A 7,500-nucleotide genomic window follows, 5' to 3' on the forward strand; every position below is an offset into this window, starting at 1 on the left:
AACAACCGAAGCAACCTGCTGGCGCTCGCACGGCTAGGAAATGCCGACTGGCGTGCGTCGCCTGCGTTCAAAACGGTTCTGGGCACGCACACGGTGTTGACTCTGCCCATGTCAAACACTGCAGTGTGCAACCCAAGGGGACTCAGGCACCCCGCCCGCCCCCTAGGTGCCTGTGAACAGGCTTTGTATTTTTATTTTTCATCATCAAGTACACCGCCAGGTGAAACTTTGTGATTTTTTTTTTTGCTGCTCATAAATACAATTTTCTTATTTGTAAAACAACGGAAGCAACCTGTTGGCGCTCGCACGGAGAGGAAATGCCGACCGGCGTGCGTCGCCTGCGTTCAAAAGGGTTCTGGGCACGCACACAGTGTTGACTCTGTCCATGTCAAACACTCTAGTGTGCAACCCAAGGGGACTCAGGCACCCCCGCCCCAAAGGTGCCTGTGAACAGACTTTGTATTTTTATTTTTCATCATCAAGTACACCGCCAGGTGACACTTTGTGATTTTTTTTGTTCATAAATACACATGTATATATATATATATATATTTGACACTTTGTCATTTTGTCTGTTCTTTTCGCCACAGGCCAAGTTTATTAAACCAGGGTTACCACCGGTCTGGACCCTGGCCGATATTTCAGACCGACAACGGAGTTCGGAAAGCCCGCACAAATTCATCTTAAATCCTCATATAGGACTTCCGAGAGCTCTTTGAAAGGTATTCTATTTGAAAACGCTTACCACCCTCAAAGTCGCACTTTTCTGGGCATTTTTAAAGTGTGACCGTTGTCTGAAAATGTTCTGAAAATCGTGTCCCCGAAAATCTCCGGGTACCCCGCCAACCTCCCCTGCCAACAATTGCAACCGTAAGGTCGGGCGCTAGGCCTACCGTCCAGGAGGCCCCAAAGCCCGCAAAACGCCATTTTGCCATTTTCTCATCGGGACTTCCGAGGGGAACTCATTAACGAGCTCCAGGAGTGGTATGCCAGAAATTGCAACTTGACCCGTCGCCGGGCACACCCGCTACTCTCTGCGGGAATACCCCCACCGGGTGCCGGGTAAAGGCCTCGGATCTGACCTCATGGACTTCCGTCTGCGCACGGATTTTGCTCTCGCGGGCCCAAGAGCCACTTTCCACGGCCTACCAACGCAATCCGAAGTGCATTGGCCAACCATTACAACGGGAAACACTTTGCCTCTCCACCAGAGACTAAGTCCAATTGGTTAACCATTTCTCAGGAAAACACTTTGCCTCTCTGCCAGAGACTTAAGTCCAATTGGTTAACCATTTCTCATGGCCGCAATTTGCCTGCCGTTCAGAGACCAAGTCCAATTGGTTAACCATTTCTCTTGAAAACACTTTGCCTCTCCGCCAGAGACTAAGTCCAATTGGTTAACCATTTCTCAGGAAAACGCTTTGCCTCTCTGCCAGAGACTAAGTCCAATTGGTTAACCATTTCTCTTGAAAACACTTTGCCTCTCTGCCAGAGACTAAGTCCAATTGGTTATCCATTTCTCGTGAAAACACTTTGCCTCTCTGCCAGAGACTAAGTCCAATTGGTTAACCATTTCTCAGGAAAACACTTTGCCTCTCTGCCAGAGACTAAGTCCAATTGGTTAACCATTTCTCGTGAAAACACTTTGTCTCTCCGCCAGAGACTAAGTCCAATTGGTTAATCATTTCTCAAGGCCACAATTTGCCTGCCGTTCAGAGACCAAGTCCAATTGGTTAACCATTTCTCTTGAAATCACTTTGCCTCTCTGCCAGAGACTAAGTCCAATTGGTTAACCATTTCTCTTGAAAACACTTTGCCTCTCTGCCAGAGACTAAGTCCATTTGGTTAACCATTTCTCTTGAAAACACTTTGTCTCTCCGCCAGAGACTAAGTCCAATTGGTTAACCATTTCTCGTGAAAACACTTTGTCTCTCCGCCAGAGACTAAGTCCAATTGGTTAACCATTTCTCTGGAAAACACTTTGCCTCTCTGCCAGAGACTAAGTCCAATTGGTTAACCATTTCTCAGGAAAACACTTTGCCTCTCTGCCAGAGACTAAGTCCCATTGGTTAACCATTTCTCGTGAAAACACTTTGTCTCTCCGCCAGAGACTAAGTCCAATTGGTTAATCATTTCTCAAGGCCACAATTTGCCTGCCGTTCAGAGACCAAGTCCAAATTGGTTACCCATTTCTCTTGAAAACACTTTGCCTCTCTGCCAGAGACTAAGTCCAATTGGTTAACCATTTCTCTTGAAAACACTTTGCCTCTCTGCCAGAGACCAAGTCCAATTGGTTAACCATTTCTCGTGAAAACACTTTGCCTCTCTGCCAGAGACTAAGTCCAATTGGTTATCCATTTCTCTTGAAAACACTTTGTCTCTCCGCCAGAGACGAAGTCCAATTGGTTAACCATTTCTCTTGAAAACACTTTGCCTCTCTGCCAGAGACTAAGTCCAATTGGTTAACCATTTCTCGTGAAAACACTTTGCCTCTCTGCCAGAGACTAAGTCCAATTGGTTAATCATTTCTCTTGAAAACACTTTGCCTCTCTGCCAGAGACTAAGTCCAATTGGTTAACCATTTCTCGTGAGAACACTTTGCCTCTCTGCCAGAGACTAAGTCCAATTGGTTCACCATTTCTCTTGAAAACACTTTGTCTCTCCGCCAGAGACTAAGTCCAATTGGTTAACCATTTCTCTGGAAAACACTTTGCCTCTCTGCCAGAGACTAAGTCCAATTGGTTAACCATTTCTCTTGAAAACACTTTGCCTCTCTGCCAGAGACTAAGTCCAATTGGTTAACCATTTCTCGTGAAAACACTTTGCCTCTCTGCCAGAGACTAAGTCCAATTGGTTAACCATTTCTCAGTGGCACACCGAGGGCAATCTGTAACGTCTCGCGGGCCCGGGGGCCCCTTTGCACGGCCTGCCAATGCAATCCGAGGCGCACTGTCCTTCGTTTGGTTAACCATTTCTCAGGGGCACACCGAGGGCACCCTGCATTGTCTCGCGGGCCCGGAGGCCACTTTGCACGGCCTGCCAATGCAATCCGAGGTGCTTCGCCCTTGGCCGCCTTCCCGGCCGGCTTCGGGACGTTTCGGGGGCTCTCACCGGGGCAAATCCGGTCCCCCGGGCGATTAGGAGGCCTCCCCGGGCAGGCCCGGGCTTCAGGCCGCCGCTTTTCCATCCCGGCCGAAAGAGGCGAAAAATGCCGAAAATGGCCAAAAATGGCCGCCGGCAGGGCCTGTCGGTCGGTTTGGCGGCAGCCTGGGTCGGTCCCTGCAGACCTGGAGGCTCGAGAAGGTTTTTGGCGATGTCGACCGATTCTCGATTTGCCACCTCCTACTATTCTGCAGGTACCCCGCCAACCTCCCCTGCCAACAATTCCAACCGTAAGGTCGGGCGGTAGTCCTACCGTCCAGGAGGCCCCAAAGCCCGCAAAACGCCATTTTGCCCTTTCCTCATCGGGACTTCCGAGGGGAACTCATTAACCAGCTCCAGGAGTGGCATGCCAGAAAATGCAACTTGACCCGTCGCCGGGCAGATTCGCTACTCTCTGCGGGAATACCCCCACCGGGTGCCGGGTAAAGGCCTCGGATCTGACCTCATGGACTTCCGTCTGTGCACGGATTTTGCTCTCGCGGGCCCAAGAGCCACTTTGCCCGGCCTGCCAATGCAACCCGAGGTCCATTGTCCTCATTGGTTAACCATTTCTCGTGAAAACACTTTGCCTCTCTGCCAGAGACGAAGTCCAATTGGTTAACCATTTCTCAGGGGCTCACCGAGGGCAATCTGTAACGTCTCGCGGGCCCGGGGGCCCCTTTGCACGGCCTGCCAATGCAATCCGAGGCGCACTGTCCTTCGTTTGGTTAACCATTTCTCAGGGGCACACCGAGGGCACCCTGCATTGTCTCGCGGGCCCGGAGGCCACTTTGCACGGCCTGCGAATGCAATCCGAGGTGCTTCGTCCTTGGCCGCCTTCCCGGCCGGCTTCGGGACGTTTCCGGGGCTCTCACCGGGGCAAATCCGGTCCCCCGGGCGATTAGGAGGCCTCCCCGGGCAGGCCCGGGCTTCAGGCCGCCGCTTTTCCATCCCGGCCGAAAGAGGCGAAAAATGCCGAAAATGGCCAAAAATGGCCGCCGGCAGGGCCTGTCGGTCGGTTTGGCGGCAGCCTGGGTCGGTCCCTGCAGACCTGGAGGCTCGAGAAGGTTTTTGGCGATGTCGACCGATTCTCGATTTGCCACCTCCTACTATTCTGCAGGTACCCCGCCAACCTCCCCTGCCGACAATTCCAACCGTAAGGTCGGGCGGTAGTCCTACCGACGAAGAGGCCCCAAAGCCCGCAAAACGCCATTTTGCCCTTTCCTCATCGGGACTTCCGAGGGGAACTCATGAACCAGCTCCAGGAGTGGCATGCCAGAAATTGCAACTTGACCCGTCGCCGGGCGCACTCGCTGCTCTTTGCGGGAATACCCCCACCGGGCGCCGGGTAAGAGCCTCGGATCTGACCTCATGGGCTTCCGTCCTCGCACGGATTTTGCTCTCCCGGGCCCAGGGGCCACTTTCCCCGGCCTTGCGAAGGCAATCGGAGGTGCTTCGCCCTCGAAACCGCCTTCCCGGCCGGCTTCGGGACGTTTCCGGGGCAAATCCGGTCCCGCGGGCGAAGGGGAGCCTTCCCCGGGCACGCCCGGGCTTCAGGCCGCCGCTTTCCGTGACCTACCGAAAGACGCGAAAAATGCCGAAAATGGCCAAAAATGGCCGCCCGGCACGGCCTCGCGGTCGGTTTGGGGGCAGCCTGGGTCGGTCCCTGCAGACCTGGAGGCTCGAGAAGGCACTTGGCGATGTCGACCGATTCTCGATTTGCCACCTCCTACTATTCTGCAGGTACCCCGCCAACCTCCCCAGCCAACAAATCGCAAATGCCGATCGGCGGGTGACCGTCCGGTAGTCATGCCGACGAAGAGGCACCTAGGCCCCGCAAACGCTTCCAAATCCGACCCCATCCCGGACCGGTTCTTTTTTAAAAAAGGCTCCCAGGATTCCGGATTTTTTCCTGCCGCACTCGGGACCACCCGACGGACACGAAACCGGGAACCTTTCCCCGGTCCGACCCTCCTCGGCCCGGCCAGCCGACGCCGAAGCGGCCGACTGGTTAATGATTTCACCCTGCTCCGACGTGACGCGTTTTCCAACCGCGCATGCGCGGCTCTGCCACCCGAACCGCCCCCTCACGTGGGGGCTCTGGGTCCGCCCCCCGGCAGCCATTTCCTCCTGCCGGTCCGTTATTTTACGCCGTTTTTCGCCCTCCAGCCCTGCCGGAATGCTGCCTGCTCGCTGGTTAACCATTTCGCTCCCTGCACTTCGGCTTCTGCCCTGCTGGGGAAGCCCGCTGCTGCCTCTAACCGTACTCACGGGCGGGCGGCTCTCCTGCGCGGCCTCCGGCCACGCCCCCTCACCTGGTTTGCTGGGAACCCGCCCCCGGCAGCCTGTTACTCGTGCCGGTTCGGTCTTATCGGCCCTTTTTGCACCTTCCCTGCCTGCTGGCATGCTTCGGCTCACCGGTCAACCGGTTCCCCGTTCTCCACTTAGACTTTTGAGCTGCGGGGCTGGTCTGCCGCGAACTGCACCCGTATTACGGGGCGGGCGGCTCTACTGCCCGTACGGCTGCCCTGCCTGTTAACTGGTTAACCGTTTCCCCGTCCACTACTTCGTCCCTGGACCTGCCGGTGTGTTCTGCAGCTAACTGCACCCGTATTACGGGGCGGGACGCTCCGCTTACCGGCCGGCTGCCATGCCTGCTTAACTGGTCAACCATTTACTCACATATACTTAGCCCCTGGAGCTGCTGGGCTGGTCGGCGACCTAACTGCACCCTTGTTGCCGGGAGGTCGGCACTAATTGCCGGCCGGCCGGCTGCCCTGCCTGCTAACTGGTAAACCCTTTACCCACATGTACTTAGCCCCTGGATACTGATGGGCTGTTCTGCACCTAACTGCACCCTGATTAGCGGGCGGGCGGCTGTAATTACCGGCCGGCTGCCCTGCCTGCTAACTGGTTAACCATTTACCCACATGTACTTAGCCCCTGGAAACTGATGGGCTGTTCTGCAACTCACTGCACCCTTACTGGCGGGCGGACAGGCGGCCGGCTCTAATTACCGGCCGGCCGGCTGCCCTGCCTTGCTAACTGGTTAACCATTTACCCACATGTACTTAGCCCCTGGAAACTGATGGGCTGTTCTGCACCTAACTGCACCCTTATTAGCGGGCGGGCGGCTGTAATTACCGGCCGGCTGCCCTGCCTGCTAACTGGTTAACCTTTTACCCACATGTACTTAGCCCCTGGAAACTGATGGGCTGTTCTGCACCAAACTGCACCCTTATTAGCGGGCGGGCGGGCGGCTCTAATTGCTGGCCGGCTGCTCTGCCTGCTAACTGGTTAACCATTGACCCACATGTACTTAGCCCCTGGAGCTGATGGGCTGTTCTGCACCTAACTGCACCTTGATTAGCGGGCGGGCGGCTCTAATTGCCGGCCGGCTGCTCTGCCTGCTAACTGGTTCACCATTTACCCACATGTACTTAGCCCCTGGAAACTGATGGGCTGTTCTGCACCTAACTGCACCTTGATTAGCGGGCGGGCGGCTCTAATTGCCGGCCGGCTGCTCTGCCTGCTAACTGGTTCACCATTTACCCACATGTACTTAGCCCCTGGAAACTGATGGGCTGTTCTGCACCTAACTGCACCCTGATTCGCGGGCGGGCGGCTCTAATTGCCGGCCGGCTGCTCTGCCTGCTAACTGGTTAACCATTTACCCACATGTACTTAGCCCCTGGAAACTGATGGGCTGTTCTGCACCTAACTGCACCCTGATTAGCGGGCGGGCGGCTCTAATTGCCGGCCGGCTGCTCTGCCTGCTAACTGGTTAACCATTTACCCACATGTACTTAGCCCCTGGAAACTGATGGGCTGTTCTGCACCTAACTGCACCCTTATTAGCGGGCGGGCGGCTGTAATTACCGGCCGGCTGCCCTGCCTGCTAACTGGTTCATCATTTACCCACATGTACTTAGCCCCTGGAGCCGCTGGGCTGGTCTGCACCTAACTGCACCCTTATTAGCGGGCGGACAGGCGGCCGGCTCTAATTACCGGCCGGCCGGCTGCCCTGCCTGCTAACTGGTTCACCATTTACCCACATGTCCTTAGCCCCTGGAAGCTGATGGGCTGTTCTGCACCTAACTGCACCCTTATTAGCGGGCGGGCGGCTGTAATTACCGGCCGGCTGCCCTGCCTGCTAACTGGTTAACCATTTACCCACATGTACTTAGCCCCTGGAGCTGCTGGGCCTGTCGGCACCTAACTGCACCCTTATCACCGGGCGGGCGGCTCCAATTACCGGCCGGCTGCCCTGCTTGCTAACTGGTTAACCATTTCACCTTCTGCACTTTGCCTACCTTACCCTTCGCCGAACCCTAACCCTGGCCCTAACACACGCTCTAA

This window comes from Cetorhinus maximus, unplaced genomic scaffold (assembly GCF_964194155.1).
Source record: "Cetorhinus maximus unplaced genomic scaffold, sCetMax3.hap1.1 HAP1_SCAFFOLD_3353, whole genome shotgun sequence".
NCBI classification, from domain to species: domain Eukaryota; kingdom Metazoa; phylum Chordata; class Chondrichthyes; order Lamniformes; family Cetorhinidae; genus Cetorhinus; species Cetorhinus maximus.